The sequence below is a fragment of the Cryptomeria japonica genome, chromosome 7, assembly GCF_030272615.1.
Source record: "Cryptomeria japonica chromosome 7, Sugi_1.0, whole genome shotgun sequence".
Taxonomy (NCBI): Eukaryota; Viridiplantae; Streptophyta; class Pinopsida; order Cupressales; family Cupressaceae; genus Cryptomeria; species Cryptomeria japonica.
Genome location: NC_081411.1, coordinates 641,087,654 through 641,111,576, shown reverse-complemented (window position 1 = coordinate 641,111,576; position 23,923 = coordinate 641,087,654).

The following is a 23,923-nucleotide window of genomic DNA, read 5'->3' as shown; positions in this document are numbered from 1 at the left end:
CTCTCATTTTGAGAGTGATCTCAAGGGTCTGTCAATGAGACCCTTGCTGCTTCCTTTTGTGTTATTTCTCTTGGGGGTCATAAGGGGGAGCAAATATGGCATGTTGCCTTTTTGGGGGTCATAAGGGTGTAGGGCTTAAGGATGAATTCTGGTTATACATTCATGGGTGCCATGAGTTGGCTGTAAGTTTGATTTAGCAGATTTCTCCCCTAGGGTACTTTGTCCACTTCCACCCTAATAAGGCATCACATTTTGTGATGGAGTTTTCAGCTTGGGAAAGGGTGTCTCTGTTGTGTTGATTTCTTTTCCCCTTTTCCTGTTGTATTGCTTGGTTGTAACCCCGTCTAGGTCTTGATTCTCCAAGCTTGGGGGTGGCTTCTGGTAAGCCTAGGCTAGGAGGTGAGCATCCCATGGTCACAGCCCTAAAATTTTACATGCAGGTTGCTTGGGAAAAAGACTAGGAGTTGTAGATTTGCTTGGTTGTAGATTTTTATTCAGATACAGATTTTCTATTCAAATGCAGAAAAGCAAAAAGAAAATGTAATTTTTATGAATTGTAGCAAAATAAATATATGTGAATAAGGAGTTTTAGGTTGATTTCTTTTATTCTCTGTATAAAGATTAAGAAAGAGAAGACTGGTTAGATTATTCACCCATTTTTATATATGGGCTATTGTAACTTATTATTCTGGAAGCAATGTAATTTTTATTTAAATTTTGATGTCTATTATGTTGTTGTAGACTACATCTAAATCTGGTCTGTTAACTTGTTTATTTACTGCAATATTAAAGAAAAGGAAAAAAAAAAAATATTAGGTTTCATTATTTACTTGCATAGTTTAAATTACTGTTATTTTATGACTGTTAAAAAAAAGAGAACTAGCATTTTTACATTGCTGTAGAAAGTATGATGTATGACTGTTAAAAAGAAGAAAAATAAGACCTATTCTTAATGCTGTTAGAAGACTAAGAACAAAATGTTTAATTGTTAAAATATCAAAACAATATAAGGGTTTTCAGCCCTATTATTTTAACATTTAATTATATATATCTATGAATATATAAGTATATATATTGAAAAATATATACCTATATATATATAAATATATATATATATAAACTGCTATATGTGCATACCCCTGCAACAACAAAAAAAAGAGATATATTCTGAACTTGTGTATCCCTGTTACAAAATATATAAAAGATTACATACTGCTGTGTTAAAAATAACTCAAAATAAACTTCCTAACCCTATCGGGTATATATATATATACCCCTGCATGGGGGTATATGTATGTATTCTGGTCATGGCAGTGAATATACACAAACACATATATATATATATATATATAAATATATGCATATAGAAATATATTTATATATATATAATAATATACATATATATATATATATATATTCTGTTATATTAAAAAAAAAAAGGAAAGCAAAATATTAAATATTAAAACCTACAAAAAAAACTCATTGGAAAATCGCGGGTATCGAGCCGAGCCACTGTGTGTTAACACAGTGGATGGCTCACGGCCGAGCCACTATGTTTACACACAGTGGATGGCTCATGCCCGAGCCACTTTGTTTACACATAGTGGGTGGCGCCGAAGGGCACCGCACTATGTGCAAACACAGTGGAGCGGGTGGCGCCCACCACTGTGTGTATACACAGTGGGCGGCGGGTTACACCATCTGCCACTATGTGTGCACACAGTGGGCGGCGCTGCCGCCACTGTGTGTACGCACAGCGGCGCCCAGGGGAACCCCGCGCCAAACCCTCTGCTCTCCCCTCTTCGAACCCTCCGCCGTGCCCTATCCACCGTACCTGCAATCACACTAAACAATAAAAAAAAATGGTATAGTAAACCCTAACCCATTTCAGGTTAGGGTATAAAATGATAAGAAAATAAAACAAAGTGTAATATATAGAAATGCAACCCTAACCCAATTTCGGGTTAGGGTTAGCATTTTAAAAATTATATATATATATATATATGGGAGATTTAGATTGGAGTTTTAAAATTTGATTTTTAATTTATAATTAGGGTTAGCATTTTATAAATAAAGGATTTTCTTATTTAAGGAAATTTTAAATTTGAGGATGGGAAATTTAAATAGGAGCTTTAAAATTTAGTTTTAATTATTACATAGGGTTATTTTAATTGAATTATTATATGTTTTTTTTATTCCTTAGAAAAATTAAATTTTAATATAGTTAATTTTATAGGGGTATTAAAGCGAAAAGTTAGTATATTTGGCAAACTATATCCTAAATCAAATTAATTTATTTAATTAGTCAATAGATCATCCTCGATTTAATTGTGGACAATAGGATATAATGTAAATGGGAAATTCAAAAGGGGGAATTTGTAAATTTATGAACCTTAAGCCCTTGAGACCGATTTTTGGTCGGATCGAAATTAAATCGTCAAAATTAAAGGTTTAGGGAAAATTAGAATTGGCTTTAGCTTATTATGGGTTTTAGTGGGCAAATGACATTATAGAAATTCGAACCCTCATCGGTTGGATTTTAATAATAAATTTGCATGAGCATCAATTAATTAATAGTATTATCAATTATATGGTCGGAAATGATTTAATACATTGAGATAACCCATTTATCCCTCGTTTCAATTTACGACAACTTAGTTAAGGAAATTGAGCTAGCTAACTAATCCGTGGCACTAATTAATCTCCACCCATTAAGTCGCTCGATCGAGTTGGTTAATTAACTTAACCTTATTAAGTGAATTTATTTACATCCTAGATAAGATAAAACTCTAATAAAGTTATTATATTGTAGGATATGTTGCGAATTCATGATGTCAAAAAATTTTGTTGTTCCATTTTTTTCTGTGCCCAAAAGTTTGGGCATGACATTTTGGTATCAGAGCAAGGTTTCTGACACTAGGAACCTTTCTCCATTACGTTTCGCTTTAATTATCTAAATTAATCAAATGTTTTATCAAAAAATATAAATATGTGAAAATTAAATTATTTAATTATTTATTTATTTTATTTATTTACTTTCTCATAAGGATGCCTCCGACGACGCGACAAGCTCGCAAGCGCGGAAGGGGTCCTAAGCGTACATGTAAGGCATGCGAGGATGTTGCTAGGGAGGAACTGGTCCCAGAAGATAACCCGGAAGCACCTCCTGAACCGTCGGTTGACCCTAACCGAGACATCTTGCTAGCTCTTCAGAACTTGATCGGGATTGTGCAAGATAGGCTTCCAGCAGTGGGCCGTCATGCAGACAATCAAAACTCAGGGAGTCATAGGCTAGTAGAGAGGGAACGGAGTAGGAGTCCATCTCCTAATTCCACAGAGGGCGAGGCAGAGCATGAGCCAAAGTTCATTCACCTGCCCAGACCACCTCCAGTAGCGGCACCTGTGTACCTTGAGAGAGCACACCAGGAACCAAGAAACCTGATTAGAGAGGTTTTGCGCCTCTAGCCACCATCTTTTGGAGGAACCACTGATGGAGTAGAGGCTGAGGCATGGCTTTTGAGCCTAGATCGGTGCTTCACATTGCGATCTTATGAAAGCAATCTGAAGGCACGAGTTGTAGTCCACCTTCTGAGATCGACAACCTCCACATGGTGGAAGCAGGAGGAATTCAAGTGTGGACTCACTGCAGATACCATCACATGGGAAATCTTCACAGAGAGGTTTAGAGAGAAGTACCTATCAGAGCACTTCAGGTAGTGTCGGATCGATGAGTTCCACGACCTTCAGCAGAAGGGTCTCTCAGTTACCCAGTATGAGAGTAAGTTTATTGAGCTCCTACCTTATGTAGATTACTTGAAGGATAAGAAGTTGCTCGTCAACCGATTTGTCAGGGGACTTAATGCTGGGATAGTAGGGCCAGTAAGGATGGCCACTCCTAGAAGCCTTCGAGTTGCCGTAGAGAAGGCCCTTATAGCCGAGGAGATTCAGATTAGGCCACAGGACACGAGGGATCAGTTTCAGAACTGAAACCCGGTCCCCTAGTCTTTCGGGTTTCAGAAACCCCATTGGAAAGGCAACCACAGAAATGTTTCGGGGTCACATAAACCCCCTCCTCCACAGTACTCATAGTAGAGTCAGAGACAGAGGCCCCCTCAGGGACAGCAGGGCTCCAGGCCCAAGCAGTGGTAGTCACAGGGTCCTATGTGAGACCAGAGAGCACAGGGTACATATACACCCCTGGCATGGGCTCAGCAGTCCACCAGGGGTGGGTACAGTGGTTCTAGCCAGACAGGTGGGCATTCTTTTTCCAGGCCGCAGGGTGCACAGTTCCAGGCATGCAGTGCTTGCTTCACGTGTGGAGCCATGGGGCACATGGGGAGAGAGTGTCCACAGGGTCAGATGACAGGAAATCAGAGAATGGTGACATCAGAGCCTACAGTTGGGGATATGGGCAAGTCCCATAGAGTCTTCGCAGCGGTTGACAACCACCAGGCAGAGCATCAGGCCACAGTCATCAAGGCTGTAGGTAAGATCAGATGTAGCAGTATTTCTATATTATTTGACTCAAGAGCAAATGACTCCTTTATATCTCCATTGGTTGTGGAGCGTTGCGAGCTAGTGGCAGTAAGGCAAAGTGTCAGCTAGGAAGTGGAGTTAGCTTCAGGGGCTAGAGTGTCAGTTGATTCAGAGGTTAGGGGATGTCCGCTCCAGATTGGCAATACCACCACCTTAGTAGACCTTAGAGTTACGCCACTCGGATCTTATGGCGTCGTACTTGGCATGGATTGGCTTTACGCCGATAGAGCCAAGATGGATTGTCGCTTGAAAAAGATCGAGTGTGAGGATGATCATGGTGCTCCCATAATAATCACTGGGATTCAGAGACCTGTGTCTCTTCGTATGATATCCGCTATGCAGCTTAAGTGGAGCATGCGGAAGGGATGCCAGTTGTTTTCTATCATGATCAGTGACAGAGAGGAAGAAAATGAGAGGGAGACTTCCATAGATGATCATCCCATCCTTGAGGCATTTGCAGATGTGTTTCCAGCGGAGCTACCTAGTATGCCGCCTAGCAGAGAGATTGACTTCCACATAGATTTGGTACCAGGAGCCGAGCCAGTTTCGAGAGCACCTTATAGGATGACCACTCATGAGCTTAATGAGCTCAAGATGCAGCTAGAGGAACTCTTAGAGAAGGGTCACATTCATCCTAGCATCTCCCCTTGGGGCGCACCAGTCATCTTCGTGAAGAAGAAGGACGGATCCCTTCGGTTGTGCATGGACTACAGGCAACTGAATAAAGTAACCATCAAGAACCGCTACCCCTTGCCGAGGATCAATGACTTGTTTGATCAGCTTCAGGGTGCTAAGGTGTTTTCCAAAATAGACCTGAAGTCAGGATATCATCAGTTGAGGATTGTGGAAAGTGATATCCACAAGACCGCGTTTCGCACCAACTATGGCCACTACGAGTTCACTGTGGTCCCATTCGGTCTTACAAATGCTCCAGCTGTATTCATGAGTCTCATGAATGGGGTATTCCGCACCTTCCTTGACCGATTTGTGATTGTGTTCCTCGATGACATATTGATCTATTCCCAGAATGAGAAGGAGCATGAGGAGCATTTGAGGCAGGTTTTGCAGTGTTTGAGGGACAACCAGTTGTTCGGTAGTTTGTCGAAGTGTGCTTTCTTTAGATCAGAGGTCAAGTACCTAGGGCATGTTATATCCGGCGATGGGATCTCATTTGACCCATCAAAGGTTAGAGCCATTATGGATTGGCTGACACCTACCAATGTGACAGAGGTCAGGAGCTTCATGGGCTTAGCAGGATACTATAGACGCTTTGTTGAGGGATTTTCCAGAGTTGCACACCCCATCACATCCCTCTAGCAAAAAGGGAAGAAATTTGAGTGGACAGAGAAGTGTGAGAGGGCTTTTCAGGATCTGAAAAGGGCACTTACTAGTGCCCCTATTCTTATTGTGCCAGACCCCATGGCCGACTTCATGGTATGCACAGATGCTTCCTTAGATGGTTTGGGAGCAGTTCTTATGCAGGAGGGTAGGGTTATAGCATATGAGTCTAGGAAACTTAAGACTCACGAGCTTAACTACCCTACGCATGACCTAGAGCTTGTAGTGGTTGTGCATGCACTTGTGAGGTGGAGACACTTCCTTTTAGGTCATCACTTCGAGCTTCATTCAGACCATCAGAGTTTGCAATACATCTTCACCCAGCCTAACCTTAATGCACGTCAGAGGAGATGGATGGAGTTCCTTTGTGAGTATGATTTTGATGTTCACTACATCAAAGGAAACGAGAATGTGGTCGCAGATGCCCTAAGTAGGAGGCGACATGAGGTTTTCACCATATCCATGAGCACAGATTTGAGAGACCGTATTTTGCAGTGATTGCCAGAGGATGATTGGTATCTAGAGGTTTGTCAGAGGATCCGTGATCAGGAGGCCCTGGAGGGGAAGTTTGTGGACTACTCTTTAGAGTCTGATGGTTTATTACGCCATAGAGGGTGCATCTATGTACCCTCTCCTGGGGGTTTGCGAGATTTCATTATCATGGAGGCTCATAGAGCTCTTTATGCAGCACATCCTGGGGTTAAGACGATGCATGCTGACTTGAGGTAGTTATATCATTGGCCAGGAATGCGGCAGCTTATCGCCGAGTTAGTAGCCGATGCCTTCAGTGTCAGAGAGTCAAGGCGGAGCACCGCCATCCAGGTGGGTTACTCCAGTCCCATGCTATACCAGAGTGGAAGTGGGATACTATATCCATGGACTTCATCATTGGTCTTCCTATGTCATCTTGTTGCCATGATGCTATCTTGGTGACAGTTGACAAATTGACCAAAGTAGCCCACTTCTCACCAGTTTGGACTACCTTCACAGCTCCAGTAGTGGCACAGGTATTCTTGCGAGACATTGTCAGGCTTCATGGTGTTCCACGTAAGATTATTTCTGATAGGGATTCTCTCTTTACTTCTTCCTTTTGGAAGGCATTACAGGCAGTGTTGGGCACCAAGCTCAATTTCAGCACAACCTATCATCCAGAGACAGATGGACAGACAAAGCGAGTTAACCAGGTGTTAGAGGATATGCTCCGCATGTATGTCATGGATCATCAGCCCGATGGGAGGAGTACCTGCATTTAGTAGAATTTGCCTATAATAATGGGCATCACACTTCTTTGGGGATGCCACCCTTTCAGGCTTTGTATGGAAGACCATGCAGGACACCCTTGAGTTGGGACCGTATCAAGGATAGAGTGGCCATAGGCCCTGAGGTGGTCCATGATATGGAGCAGCAGGTAATTTTGATTAGATAGTGCCTTAGAGAGGCATAGGATAGGCAGAAGAAATATGCAGACGCAAAGAGGATAGACCGGAGTTACATGGTTGGGGACAGAGTTTATCTGAGAGTGCGACCGCATAAGAGTCCAATCCACTATGGAAAGGGTTCTAAGCTTGCACCTCGCTTTGTCGAACCTTTTGAGATCCTTGAGAGGATAGGACCAGTTACTTATAGCCTAGCTTTGCCACCTAGCCTATCACGCGTCCACGATGTGTTTCATGTGTCAGTTTTGAGAAAATATATCTATGATGAGTCTCATATTTTAGATTGGGATGCCTTGTAGGTGGAGTCAAACGCGCAGCTAACTTTGGAGCCCATTCGCATTTTGGCTCGCCTGGACCTTGGCCCTTCGAGCTCGAGAGTTGGACCAGGTTAGGGTCCAGTGGGATTGCTATGATGAGGTTACAGCTTCATGGGAGGATGCAACACGTATGAGATCATAGTACCCTCATCTTTTTGATGAACTCCAGGAGGACGTTCATGCCTAGAGGGGGAGGGTGTGAGGCCCTACCCCGATCTATCCTATCTCTTCAATTATTTTCATATTAGAACTATGTTGGATGCTAGTTTTGACACACTATGGATATAGAACTTTTTTATGATCCCACTATTTTTGGTAATATTGATATATATTTGATGCCCCATTTCTATGCCTTGTGGATTATAGAATATTATATGATTCCAGATTAGGGTAATATTGTGATGATGTATGTTATTATCCAAATTTTAGGATTTGTTATAATGTTAGAAATATGTTTGCATATCTTGTAGATGGATCAAATTTTGAGGATTATGATGAATTACTTTGATTTGTGACAAATCGTATTTTATAATGACAAGTCCTTGTAGAATGGATGTATTGTATTCTGATTATGTATTTTATATTATATGAGGCTATTGGGAAGTACTAATGTTTAAATTGAGTTGTGCAGGAGATTATCCATGTGACCATGGAAATATTATGGAGAATCGAGCGTAGGCCTATGTGCGTTAGTAAAACCAGGGGTTGTCTATTTGGAGAGACAACACCCCGTATGTATTGTATTTTATTCGTAAATGTTAAATGTTGCATGAGTGTAAATTGTATTTATTGAATTGTTTAAATTGTTTAAGGGACAATTGCCACATGTGTAATGTGATGTGGAATTATTGTAGTGTCACTTGACACCTATGTAGTATGTTGTGTTGGCAATTTGTCATGTCACCTTTTTGGAGGGTTTTATTTTTGTTAATTGTTTTATCTCCTAATTATCCTTGAAGGAACCAAGAAACCTAGGTTAGTGAGCCACAAGGAGGGTCAACTCAGAGTTGACGCGTAGGTTAACTTCAGGTGGACTTTCTGAGGGTCAAATCAACTCCTAGAGTCAATTTTAGAGCTTTTATATTAGGCCCCATGGGGTACCTATGGGTGAAGGCCAAAATTGGCCATGTGTCTTTCCCTTAGGACTTGTTTAACCACCCAAAAAAGTGGTTTTCCTAAGATGGACGAATTCCATCTATAGGAGTGCCCTCCTCGGTAGGATAACCTTCTTGAAGGGAGTAATCCCTCTTCCCCATTCCATTTCCCTTCTCTAGGTACCTAGGTTAGGGAGTGTGTAAGACCAAGGGAAGACCAACCCAATGGGGGATCCCTCACTCTATCCAAGAGGTTGGAAGGAGTGAGAGAGGCCTTCTTAGGCTAAGAATGAAAGCTTAGTGAGCTAATCACCCACTCTCCATCCTTGGAGATTGTTGGAGAAATTTTGGAGAAATTTTGGAGGAAAACCAGTTTTTAGGAATAGGAGATTTGGGGGCTAAGGAATTGCAGAAAAAGATTGAGGATTGGGCAGCTCTTCAACAAGCCTTCCCATAGATTTCCCTTGGCAGGTCAAGGTTGGTGTTATCTTTTCCCCTCTTATGTAAATGTAGAAATGTTATAGAATGTTTGAATGCAAATTGTTGTAACTCTTTATTGTGTTGTATTAGTAAAATTTATGTGTTTCTTGTTTATATCTGTTTATTGTAATGTTGTGTTTGGGGAGTGATCAAGACCATCCTTTCCTTGGGAGGAAAGATTGGTCTTGGGGGTGGAAGAAGCTTGACAACCCTTAGGGTGAGAGGCTCTCATTTTGAGAGTGATCTCAAGGGTTTATCCATGAGACCCTTGCTGCTTCCTTTTGTGTTATTTCTCTTGGGGGTCATAAGGGGGAGCAAATATGGCATGTTGCCTTTTTGGGGGTCATAAGGGTGTAGGGCTTAAGGATGAATTCTGGTTATGCATTCATGGGTGCCATGAGTTGGCTGTAAGTTTGATTTAGCAGATTTCTCCCCTAGGGTACTTGGTCCACTTCCACCCTAATAAGGCATCACATTTTGTGATGGAGTTTTCAGCTTGGGAAAGGGTGTCTCTGTTGTGTTGATTTCTTTTCCCCTTTTCCTGTTGTATTGCTTGGTTGTAACCCCATCTAGGTCTTGATTCTCCAAGCTCGGGGGTGGCTTATGGTAAGCCTAGGCTAGGAGGTGAGCATCCCATGGTCACAACCCTAAAATTTTACATGCAGGTTGCTTGGGAAAAAGACTAGGAGTTGTAGATTTGCTTGGTTGCAGATTTTTATTCAGATACAGATTTTCTATTCAAATGCAGAAAAGCAAAAAGAAAATGTAATTTTTATGAATTGTAGCAAAATAAATATATGTGAATAAGGAGTTTTAGGTTGATTTCTTTTATTTTCTATATAAAGATTAAGAAAGAGAAGACTGGTTAGATTATTCACCCATTTTTATATATGGCCTATTGTAACTTATTATTCTGGAAGCAATGTAATTTTTATTTAAATTTTGATGTCTATTGTGTTGTTGTAGACTACATCTAAATCTGGTCTGTTAACTTGTTTATTTACTGCAATATTAAAGAAAAGGAAAAAGAAAAAGCATTAGGTTTCATTATTTACTTGCATAGTTTAAATTACTGTTATTTTATGACTGTTAAAAAAAAGAGAACTAGCATTTTTACATTGCTGTAGAAAGTATGATGTATGACTGTTAAAAAGAAGAAAAATAAAACCTATTCTTAATGCTGTTAGAAGACTAAGAACATAATGTTTAATTGTTAAAATATCAAAACAATATAAGGGTTTTCAGCCCTATTATTTTAACATTTAATTATATATATCTATAAATATATAAGTATATATATTGAAAAATATATACCTATATATATATAAATATATATATATAAACTGCTATATGTGCATACCCCTGCAACAACAAAAAAAAGAGATATATTCTGAACTTGTGTATCCCTGTTACAAAATATATAAAAGATTACATACTGCTGTGTTAAAAATAACTCAAAATAAACTTCCTAACCCTATCGGGTATATATATATATATATATACCCTTGCATGGGGGTATATGTATGTATTCTGGTCATGGCAGTGAATATACACACATATATATATAAATATATGCATATAGAAATATATTTATATATATATAATAATATACATATATATATATATATATATTCTGTTATATTAAAAAAAAAGGGAAAGCGAAATATTAAATATTAAAACCTACAAAAAAAAACTCATTGGAAAATCTCGGGTACCGAGCCGAGCCACTATGTGTTAACCCAGTGGACAGCTCACGGCCGAGCCACTGTGTTTACACACAGTGGGCGGCGCCGAAGGGCACCACACTGTGTGCAAACACAGTGGAGTGGGCGGCGCCCGCCACTGTGTGTATACACAGTGGGCGGTGGGTTACACCATCCGCCACTATGTGTGCACACAGTGGGCAGCTCTGCCGCCACTGTGTGTACGCACAGCGGTGCCCGAGGGAACCCCGCGCCAAACCCTCCGCTCTCCCCTCTTCGAACCCTCCGCCATGCCCTATCCGCCGTACCTGCAATCACACTAAACAATAAAAAAAATGGTATAATAAACCCTAACCCATTTCAGGTTAGGGTATAAAATGATAAGAAAATAAAACAAAGTGTAATATATAGAAATGCAACCCTAATGCAATTTCAGGTTAGGGTTAGCATTTTAAAATATATATATATATATATATATATATATATATACATATATATAAACACACACACACACACATATATAGATATATATATATATATATATATATATATATATATATATATATATATATATATATATATATATATATATATATATATATATATATATATATATATATATATATATATATATATATATATGGGAGATTTAGATTGGAGTTTTAAAATTTGATTTTTAATTTATAATTAGGGTTAGCATTTTATAAATAAAGGATTTTCTTATTTAAGGAAATTTTAAATTTGGGGATGGGAAATTTAAATAGGAGCTTTAAAATTTAGTTTTAATTATTACATAGGGTTATTTTAATTGAATTATTATATGTTTTTTTTATTCCTTAGAAAAATTAAATTTTAATATAGTTAATTTTATAGGGGTATTAAAGCGAAAAGTTAGTATATTTGGCAAACTATATCCTAAATCAAATTAATTTATTTAATTAGTCAATAGATCATCCTCGATTTAATTGTGGACAATAGGATATAATGTAAATGGGAAATTCAAAAGGGGGAATTTGTAAATTTATGAACCTTAAGCCCTTGAGACCGATTTTTGGTCGGATCGAAATTAAATCGTCAAAATTAAAGGTTTAGGGAAAATTAGAATTGGCTTTAGCTTATTATGGGTTTTAGTGGGCAAATGACATTATAGAAATTCGAACCCTCATCGGTTGGATTTTAATAATAAATTTGCATGAGCATCAATTAATTAATAGTATTATCAATTATATGGTCGGAAATGATTTAATACATTGAGATAACCCATTTATCCCTCATTTCAATTTACGACAACTTAGTTAAGGAAATTGAGCTAGCTAACTAATCCGTGGCACTAATTAATCTCCACCCATTAAGTCGCTCGATCGAGTTGGTTAATTAACTTAACCTTAGTAAGTGAATTTATTTACATCCTAGATAAGACAAAACTCTAATAAAGTTATTATATTGTAGGATATGTTGCGAATTCATGATGTCAAAAAATTTTGTTGTTCCGTTTTTTTCTGTGCCTAAAAGTTTGGGCATGACAATAATACACTTATTAAATAAAACTAGGTGTTAGATCATTTAACTACCAACCACTATTTAAATACAATAATTTAATACCTAATACTTTAATAGCTAAGTTTATTTACTAGTTTCACCCACTCTAACATCCATACAAGCATTAATTAATAACTCCTTTATTCCTTGAAATTAAACAAAATTCTTATTTTTACTAATATATGATTATTAAATAAAATTAGGTATATGACCATTTAAAAACCAACTACTATTAAAGTAGATTAAATTAATATTTTTAAAACCATTTATTATTTAATAATTAAATTTAGTTATTGAATTCACTCATTCTAATGTAATTTTTTTAAAGAAATAAGATATTTTTATCAATAATTATTACTTAAAAAAATTTGTTTATTAAACTTTACAATAAAAATATTACTTTTGATTAATTAGAATTATTTATTGTTGATGAGAAAATCAATTTTTTTGGTTATGGATGGAAATATTAAAGCAAATTAAATGATAAGAATAAGATTGAAGATACCAAATATTCATACAAACATTAATTAAAATAAAATTTAATTATTATTTAATTATAATTATTATTAATTACTTATAAGTTGATTAAAGTCTTTGATTTGTTGGTTATGCATGTTAATTTTTTAGTGTCTATTTTAGTAGATATGTAAATTTAATGAGTTTATAGACATAATTTATTGGATATAAATGATGATGTTTGAAGACTCGATTTATTGGTGAGAATAGATTGAAAATACCAAACATTTGTACAAGATTTCATTAATTTAATAGCATTAATATAATTCACAGATTTCATTAAATTCGATAAACTTTATACTTTTCCCCATAAAATACACTTATTAAATAAAATTAGGTGTAAGATCATTTAACTACCAACCACTATTTAAATACAATAATTTAATACCTAATACTTTAATAGTTAAGTCTATTTACTAGTTTCACCCACTCTAACATCCATACAAGCATTTTCCGATCTCCTGGCTTGTACAAGGTTCGGGTACCTTTCAAATACCTGCTTTTACTTAATCAAAACATCCATACAAGCATTAATTAATAGCTGCTTTATTCCTTGCAATTAAACAAAATTCCTATTTTTACTAATATATGATTATTAAATAAAATTAGGTATATGACCATTTAAAAACCAACTACTATTAAAGTAGATTAATTTAATATTTTCAAAATCATTTATTATTTAATAATTAAAGTTAGTTATTGAATTCACTCATTCTAATGTAATTTTTTTTAAAGAAATAAGATATTTTTATCAATAATTATTACTTAACAAAAATTGTTTATTAAACTTTACAATAAAAATATTACTTTTGATTAATTAGAATTATTTATTGTTGATGAGAAAATCATTTTTTTTGGTTATGGATAATAATATTTTACTATCTAAACTACTAGATATGTAAGGTTGGTGATTTTATAGGCATGGTTTGTTGGTTATGAATGGAAATATTAAAGCAAATTAAATGGTAAGAATAAGATTGAAGATACCAAATATTCATACAAACATTAATTAAAATAAAATTTAATTATTATTTAATTATAATTATTATTAATTACTTATAAGTTGATTAAAGTCTTTGATTTGTTGGTTATGCATGTTAATTTTTTAGTGTCTAGTTTAGTAGATATCTAAATTTAGTGAGTTTATAGACATAATTTATTGGATATAAATGATGATGTTTGAAGACTCGATTTATTGTTGAGAATAAGATTGAACATACCAAACATTTGTACAAGATTTCATTAATATAGTAGAATTAATATAATTAATTAATAATAGATTTCATTAAATTCAATAAATTTTATACCCTTCCCCATATAATACACTTATTGAATAAAATTAGGTGTAAGATCATTTAACTACCAACCACTATTTAAATACAATAATTTAATACCTAATACTTTAATAGTTAGGTTTATTTACTAGTTTCACCCACTCTAACATCCATACAAGAATTAATTAATAACTACTTTATTCCTTGAAATTAAACAAAATTCCTATTTTTACTAATATATGATTATTAAATAAAATTAGGTATATGACCATTTAAAAACCAACTACTATTAAAATAGATTAATTTAATATTTTTAAAACCATTTATTATTTAATAATTAAATTTAGTTATTGAATTCACTCATTCTAATGTAATTTTTTTTAAAGAAATAAGATATTTTAATCAATAATTATTACTTAAAGAAAAAAAAAAAAAAAACTTTATTAAAAAAATTTCGCAATGTCTTTGCAATTAGGGGACAGTAGGCGGTTTGGTGCTTGGGAAGATGTGGCGTGGGACAATCCGCCACTTGTGCCCCAATGGGTTTTCTCCAAGGGGAAATGGGAAGACAGGGCTCTGCATTCAGGATGGCATTTCAGAGGGTTTCGTCTAGTTTCAAAATATTTTCAGGGTTTTTTTAAGAGCTATTCGTGTCGTCTCACAGGGAGCTTAAACCAACATGGACACATTAGAAATGGGAGAAAGCATAACATTGGGAAGAAGTCGAGGATCTCTGGTAATGTTAACCGACCTTTTGCTGAAGTGGTGGCCACAGGAGTCAAGGCTACTTCAAGGGCATTTGGGTCTGTCAAACAGGCGGGTGCTTCTGCTATCTCTGGCAAGGACACAACAATCTTGAGAAATAAAGCCCTTTCTATCTCTAGTTTGGAAAAAGGTAAACACTGTGGATGTAGCCCCTACAAAAGAGGTATGGTTTTTGCGGCCGTGTTTTGATTTTAGTGGTTCTTTTGTGGTAGAAAGGGCCTCCAAGTTACATTTTGTTGCTCTCTTGGGGGAATTATGGGGTCCCCAAACCAATTTGTCTAAGTTGCATTCTAAATTGCGTAAACATTGGCCTGCACTAATTTGTTTTCAGTGTATTTGTTTTTGAATCCCCCCATTTTAGGGATGATGTTCTTGCAAATTCATTTCATTGGTTTGGTAATATTTTGATTAGGGTTTCTGCTTGGAAACCCTTTTTTGTCCCAGATTGGATCAAGCCAAAAACTCTATCAGTTTGGTTTGGATTGCCCTAGCTTCCCTTTGAATTCATGGATCCAGAAGTGCTGAAATCTATAGGAGATAATTTTGGGAAGTTTTTGACATCTAAATCTATTTTTGAGGAAGGAAGGTTCTGGTAAAAATCTATGTGTTGGTTCCCCCTACTTCTGTATGTCCAATTTCATGTAATCTTAAATCAAATGAGGGTATTTGGAAACAACCTATTGTGAAGATGGATAATGATCTTACTCAAAATTTGATTGTTGTGGATGCCCCCCTATTCTTGGATTTTCACAATTCCAAAGCTTTTACAAACAATAATGAAGGTTTGGATGTTCCCTTGAATCCTATCCCTGTTAAAGATCCTATTCATGTCTTGGTTGAGTTTGATTACCAGTTAAAGGAGGGTCCCAATAATGCCTTTCAATCTCTCCATAAAGCCTCCACTGACAAATTGGAGAGTGTTGTGAACACTTTAAATCAGGTTGGGTTGGAAGGTTTTATTAATTCTAAGTATGTTGGTCAAGTTAAAGATGGCAATGCTAACCTAGATAGCCAGACATGTCTTCCTCCCTTACAAGGCCCCAATCATTGCTCTACTCAGAAGGAGGGGCTAGATGGCAATTTAGGTGATGAGGTCTTTTGTTCTTTAGAAAGGTCGGGTGGTCACATGGATATTCCACATAATATTGCAGGCACAGAGGTGATTGCCCTGGTTGTGTCTACTCTCTTTAGTCTTGACGATGCTATCCTAATTCGAAAGGTAAAAAAGTTAGCATATAGTGAGCCTATCAAGGAGTTTGGCATGCCTCAAGTGTCTCTAGATATTTCTCCAGATGAACACATGGTTCAACAAGTTGAGCACTTGCTCAAGTCTAACAAGGATCTTTTAGAGGAGGAGGTCTCAGATAAGATTATGTGTTCTATTGAGAATGATTTGGATTTAACTCATAAGAGTTTGCCTCTATCCCCTTCTTTTAATCCCTCTGAGGTTCCTATTAATGTTACCAAGGATGCTTCAAATCAGGTGGCTCCATTGGAATTGGTGACTTCTCCTCGGTCAACTTCAGTTAAAATTCCTATTGGTCCTCCTATTGCCCAAGTTGAGTTGAAGTTCCCTATCTCTGTTGTGTCCCTGGGTAGGGGTAGGCCTCCAAAAAACCACAAGACTCAATTGGATATTAATGCAGGCATTCAACAAGTTTTGTCTGCTTCCCCTGGGTTTAAGAAGGCTTCAACCTTGTCTTTAGGTAATGGGAAAAGTTGTGGCCATGGCTTGAGCTCCATCAAAAAGAAAAAAAAGTGTGTTCTTAGTCCTTCGGTTACTAGATCTATGGCAGTTAAGAGGAGATTACATAAAAGCTTTGGGGAGAACGTTTTGTCTCCTAAGATTGAAAAGAGGGGAGTGTCAACCTCCCCTTGAGGGCAATGAAGATCATCTCATGGAATGTTAGGGGCGTAAATGCCCCTAACAAGAGATGCTTGATCAAGTCTCAATTAGACTTGGTTAAGTGGGATTTAGGCATGCTACAAGAAACTAAGCTCTCTTTGGAGAATTTTGAGTTCGCATTTTCTTCTTGGAAGAGGTAGAAGTTTCTATCTTTCTCGGCCTCTGGGGCATCGGATGGCCTAGCATTGTTATCGAATGATTTTGTGGTTGATGTGGAATTGGTCGCTACTGCTCCAAATTGGATGTTATCATTAGTATCATACAAAGATTCTAGGTTTAAAGTATGGGTGTTTAATATTTATGCCCCCTTAGGTATCTCGGCTAAATACAACCTTTGGCAAGAACTCATTAGGGTTTCATCCCCCCTAAGGAATCATTCCTTTATTATTTTTGGGGGAGATTTTAATGCAATTCTGGATTTAGGAGAAAAGTCAGGGGGTATTTGTTCAAATAAGAAGTCTATGGATGACTTTAGTGCATTCACTTTTGATATGTCTCTTTTTGTTTGTAAGCCGAATAATGGTCTTTTCACATGGACAAACATGTGGAAGAATTTCTCTCAAATTGCGGAAAGATTGGATAGATTTTTACTTTCCTCCAATTGGTTCGATTTAGATATTGATTTTTTTCCTTCTATCCTTCCCCTCACTGGGTCTGATCATTTCCCAGTTTCCCTTTCCGTTGTAAGAGGTAGACCTTCCCACAAATTTCCTTTTAAGTTTGAACCCATGTGGTTTAGGGATACTTCTTTTCTTTCCCTCCTACAACAATGATGGGGAGAGGCTCCATTCATTAGAGGATCTAGAATGTTTTAGATTGTCAAGAAGATCAGTTTAAAAAAAAAAAATATCAAGGGTTGGAATTCTCTGCATTTGAAGAATATCTTTGAAGAAAAGCAAAGGATCTTGGATATGATTGAGGTTTTGAATAGGCATGCGATGCTTCATGGTATGGGTTCTAGGGTGTTTGATGAAATTAAGTCCCTTAGGAGTGAATTAGAAGAAATTTTGGCAATAGAGGAGATATATTGGAGACAAAAATATTGGGAGCTTTGGTTAGCTGATGGGGATAAAAATGCAATTTTTTTTCATGCTACCACTAAAATGAAAAGGGTCAGAAGTAGGATCTCTTGTAGTCGGGATTGTCATGGGAATATTCTCTCTAAGGAAGGGGACATTTCTAGGGAAGCGGTAAAGTTTTTTAAGAATCTTCTTTCATCTGAGAATATCAATGACTCTAACAATATCTCTTCTCACATTCCCTCTCTTGTTTCTCCTGATGACAATAGAATGTTAATGTCTCCTTTTTCATTAGATGAGGTTAAGGGGGTTGTTTTTTCTATGAATCTGGATAAGGCACCTGGGCCTGATGGTTTCACTCCTTTATTCTTCCAGAAATGTTGGGATTTTGTGGGTCTGGATGTTCTTTTGGCTCTTGAGGAAACTAGACAAAATAGGTCAATCCTTAAAGAAATGAACACTACCTTGATAGTTATTTTACCTAAGAAGGAGGACCCTAAAACCATTGCAGATTTTTGTCCTATAGCTTTATGTAACACCATCTATAAGATGTTTTCCAAAGTGATTTCTATGAGATTGGCAAAACTTTTACCAAAAATAATCTCCCTTGAGCAAGGAGGTTTTGTTCCACAAAGGGAAACTTCTCAGGGGGCTATAGTTTCTCACAAGGTTTTACATTCGATTTTAGCCCAGAAATATCCTGCCATAATCCTTAAGTTAGATATGATGAAGGCTTATGATAGGGTCGAATGGAATGCGTTAAAAATTGTTCTGTCAAGGTTGGGTTTTTCTTTGGCTTGGATAAAATGGATCATGGCTTGTATCTCCTCGGCTAGATTCTTGGTTCTTGTTAATGGGTCCCCTTGTGGCTTCTTCCACTCTTCTAGGGGTCTGAGGCAAGGGGATCCATTGTCCCCTTTCTTGTTTATATTATTACCTGAATCTTTGAGTTGGGCAATCAAATCAGTTCGAGTGAATGGATTATGGAAGAGTATCAAAATTCAAAACTTTGATCAGAGGATTTCCCATTGCCTCTTTGTTGATGACACCCTTTTGTTTGATAGTGCATCTTTGAAGGATGCTAGAGTCATAGATCAAGTGGTTAGGAATTATGTTTCATTTTTAGGTCAAAAGGTCAATAAGGAAAAATCTAAGATTTTCTTCTTAAACACTCACTCTTTGATTCAAGATAAGCTTCAGAAGTTTTGGGGTTTCCAACTTGGGGATTTCCCTTGCAGTTACCTTGGGATCCCCTTTTTTGTTAAAAAGGAAAAGGTGATTTTTTGGGACAAAGTAGTTTCAGGGGTTTCAAAGAAAATCTTGTCATGGAACCATAAATGGCTCACCATGGCTGGGAAAATTGTTTTGATTAAGTTTGTGTTGAATGTGGTGCCAATCTATTTATTGTCAATTCTAAAAGCTCCAAAGGTTTTCCTTGTCAGTTTAAAGGATACTCTGAGATCTTTTCTTTGGAATAATAATAAGGATGGGAAAACTAGGATCCCCTTGTTAGCCTAGGATAAGGTTTGTCTTCCTAAAGAGCTTGGGGGGTCTGGAATTCAAAGTTTAGAGAATCAGAATTTGGCTCTCGGGGCTAAGCTAGTGTGGAAATTGTATGATAAATCTAATTCCCTTTGGGCTAGGATCATGTTTACCAAGTATCTTCATAATGGAGCTAGGGAGTCTTTTTTTCATGCCTCGATTTTGCCCCGGGGGTCAGCTATTTGGAATTTTATGGGGAAATGTAGAAGTGTCTTGTTGTCACATCTTTCTTGGGTTGTGCATAAGGGTAGTAAAGTTAGATTTTGGGATGATGCTTGGAATGGTCACTGTCCTTTGGATTCCATTAGGGATTGGACCCCTTTAAAATTAATCCTTTTGGATAAATGGGGGTTTTCTTTGTTTGATTATTTTGATGTTGTAAATAATGGGCATGTGAAGGTGGCTAAATGGAAACGATTGATTTTCTATTTGTTAATTCCAACCTGAAAGCATATTTTTGTACTATCCTCAAAGATAGAATAATCATCTTATTTGAGAGGGAAGATGAGCTTATTTGGACTAAGAACACATCTGGCAAGTACTCAGTGAAAGATGGATATAATTCCCTTATGTCAGCTAAGGACCTTTCTTCTTGGCCTTATAAATTATTCTGGCATCCAGCTTGCCTCCTGAAGGTTGGAGCATTTGTTTGGCTTGCTGCTCAAGACAGGGTTCTTACTGGGATGAGACTGGATAGGATGGGTTTGTCTTTTGTTTTCCCTTGTGTTTTGTGCAAAAAGAATTTGTAATCATCCTCTCACCTGTTCCTTCACTGTGACTTTGCTTTTGGTTGTTGGCAATGGCTATTTGAGAAACTAGGTCTATCCTTTGTTATTGGCAATGACCTTCTCTCCCACTTTAGAGCATGGCCTATCTTATTTTCTTCATCCTTTTTGTGACTACTTATCAGATTGACATTAGTTTTATTTCAAAGTTATACTATATACTCTAGTCGGTTACTATTACCGAAATATTTAGTCGATATGCATAGTCTAGTCGATTACAAAAGAAAGCAGTCACAAAACACAGTATACACCGAGCTGTCTACTGAGTATCTTTTAATGTCTACCAAGTAGCAAAGATGACACACAGAGTTGATATACACTGAGTGAAATTTGTTACCATATTCATTGAACCTGGACATGCATATGAAAACGTGTTACAAGATCGAGGCACATCTAATCGTTATCACATTGGAAATTGCACTAGAAGATTGTGTATGATTTCGAGGTCATCTAACCAATGAAATATTTTACATGGTTATAAATCGTGTTTGTAGGATCAAAGCAATGAATTGGATCACCATCTTAAGAGATCTATTTATATACAACATGAGTTAAGGGTGTATGTATGAGTGTAAGAAGACTGTTACAGAGACACAGAGGTCACCGAGAAGGTTTTCAGAGAACAGTCAAAGAACAGAGTAAACAGAAGGGTTTACCGAGTTACTATATGGGTTACCAAGGTATGCTATAAGCAAGGTAATCTATTATGAGCACATAGAATCTACTATAACATTTCAGATGTAAAATTGCAGATATTTGTAATGATTTTATTATAATATTGTGAAGTCGAAAGAGAAACCTTTAACAAGGTAAACGACTCTAATCAAGTCTATAAATTATAAAGCCTCTAACCAGGCGCAACATTTAGATTAAGTGTTGTAAAATTCTTTAGCAAGATAGATCTAACAGATCTTGTTACTCCTAATAGGGTAAGCTATCAGAAATAGCTAAACATGTAGCTCTAACCAAGCACTCTTTATTATTGTAGTAGTGAAGTTGTGGGTGCCATCCCCACCGCAGTTTTTCTCTCTAACCAAGAGTTTCTACATAACCAAAATATATGTGTTATGGAGTGAATCATGTATGATTGTTATCTATTTGTTTTAGCTTTATTTTATGTTACTGCACTATTTGGTTTATGCATAATAGTAAAGATATTATTCAAGAAAATTTTTGGAGAGTACTGATTCACCCCTCCCCTCTCAGTACATTAGCTTTCCATATTGGGCCTAACAATTGGTATTAGAGCACGAATCTTGGAAAAGTGTTTAACTGCCTAAAGAGAAAGATCTTATCAGTGGAAGGCTATAAATAGTCCTAGAGGATTGTGTATCTGCAAGAAGAGCTAGATCATGCTAATCAAGTGTGTAGATCAGGAAATTAAAAATCATCAAAACAATAGCAATTAGGACAACCACAAAACCTAAAGCTGCTATGAAAGCAATCCCAATCCAATCAATGAAGACATAAAGACAAGATATTCAAATCAAATGAAATTGAAACAAACCGATGCAGATATCTCCTTCATGTGGCTCCATTGTTCTTCTTTCACCTTCAAATTTGATGTGGATCTCACCTACAAGTGCAAAATGCAAGTGGAAAGAAAGTTGTTGATGAAATTCACAGTATAAGGTTACTCGAAAATGTGATTGATTTTTTTATTCATTGAAGAAAATCATCCAATTTATAGACAAAATGGAGAGAGGACAAGATTAGCATGAAGAGATTTGAAAGGAAATTCAAATCAAGAAAGGAAAAATTATGACAAATGTATGACAATTTCTATGCAAGGTGTATGACAAATTATGACAAGATTATGACAAGTTGCTATTCCCATGACAAAAGGGAAGAGAGAAAATAGGAGAAATAGAAATTAGGAATTAGGAGAAATTAGCAAATTAGAAAATTGAGGAAAAAGATGAAATAGAAATTAGGTGAATTAATTAATAGGTTTTCATCCATTAATTAATTCATGAAAGAGACCTAGGACTAAATAAATAGATTTATTTAACCCACAAAGAAGAAGAAAAGGATTAAATGAATCAAATCATAAAACCCTAGAAATAAGAGGATAGGGAATTAGGTCAAGACAACAAGAAATTAATGTAGGTTCGATCATGATTCTGATTGACAAAGGACCAATGTTGATAAATGATTGACATTGGTTGACAAAAATCAATGACAAATTGACCAAGATTGACAAGGAGATCAAATTGATAGGTGCCAATTGATGAGGAACAATGACTAATCGATCCAAATTGACATGATTGAAAAGGACAAGGATCGATGACGAATCAATCACAAAATGACAAGATTGACAAGGACAAGGATCGATGATGAATCGATTACAAAATGACAAGGCTGACAAGGACAAAGATTGATGACGAATCGATTGCAAAATGACGAGATTGACAAGTTGATAATCGCAAATGATTACTAACAAGCTAAAGATGATTGAAAGATTGACAAGAGGACAAAACCTTAATTCTATCATCGATTAGGATTGACAATGTCTAAAATGATGATAAGTGAGCATGCACCATGATGCGACAAGATAAGATCGACCAAAATCATGACTGAAGATTTCTATCAACAAGACCTAATTCAAAAGCGATAAAACTGAGGAATGCAGAAGAAGGACTCGATGCTTGCAAATGATAAAGACCAAGTGCGCAACATAGAAGAAATGTTAATGCGACGCAAGAACCCTAAAATAAGGCAATGCACAAATTCAACCAAGCCAAACAAATAGTCTGATCGTCATTGTCAAAAGTGGAAAACAAGAATGATCATGCTGCCTGGTTTCAGGGAATGTGGTACCCCGTCGAAGATAGGACATAGTCTGGTTTCGAGTATAGCACACCCTGTATAAGACCCATGATAATGTTGATAAGGACCAATGGTAATGTTGAGGCTTTGGATTGATGTGACAATTGTGATCAGGTTGAATGCTTGCTTGGTCGAATAGTTTATATGTTAATGCATGATTTCATTAAAGCATAATGTTTGATTGATTATCGTTGGATGTATGCTCAACGATCTGTCTATGCACAAGGGGGACCATTTATTGACAAAATGCAAAATGCCAAAGAAATTGTTTTTGGATTTTGATGTTTTTCACTTTGTAGGAATTTCGAGTTTTTTACAATTTTTTTGTTCATTTTTGAGGACTTTATTTGGCTTTTTAGGGATTTTTTTAGGACATTATTTGATTTTTAGGGATTTTTTCAGGACTTTTTTTTTTATGTTTTTGGATTATTTCAGGACATTTTTTGAACGTTTTTTTTTTAAATTATTTTAGGACATTTTTTGAATGTTTTTAGGATTATTTCAGGACATTTTTTTTATTTTTTAAATTATTTTAGGACATTTTTCAATTTTTATGATTTTGCCCCTAGTGTCTAGCAAGGCAAGGAATATGACAGGTGAATAAATAGGCTTTCTGAAATGTTGGTGGATAGAGGGAAGACAAAGGCCTTGTATATGACAATTTTCAGATGCAATTTTCAAGGGCTATTGCGTGATGGGACAAGAGAATGGATATGACAATGTAAAGCAGTGACATGGCATGAGGGACATGTCAAGAGGTTTTTGAAACCATGTTTAAATTTTGCGTCCTTATGTCAGATCAAGATCAAGGAATGAAAAAGAGTGTATGGATAGTGATAAGATA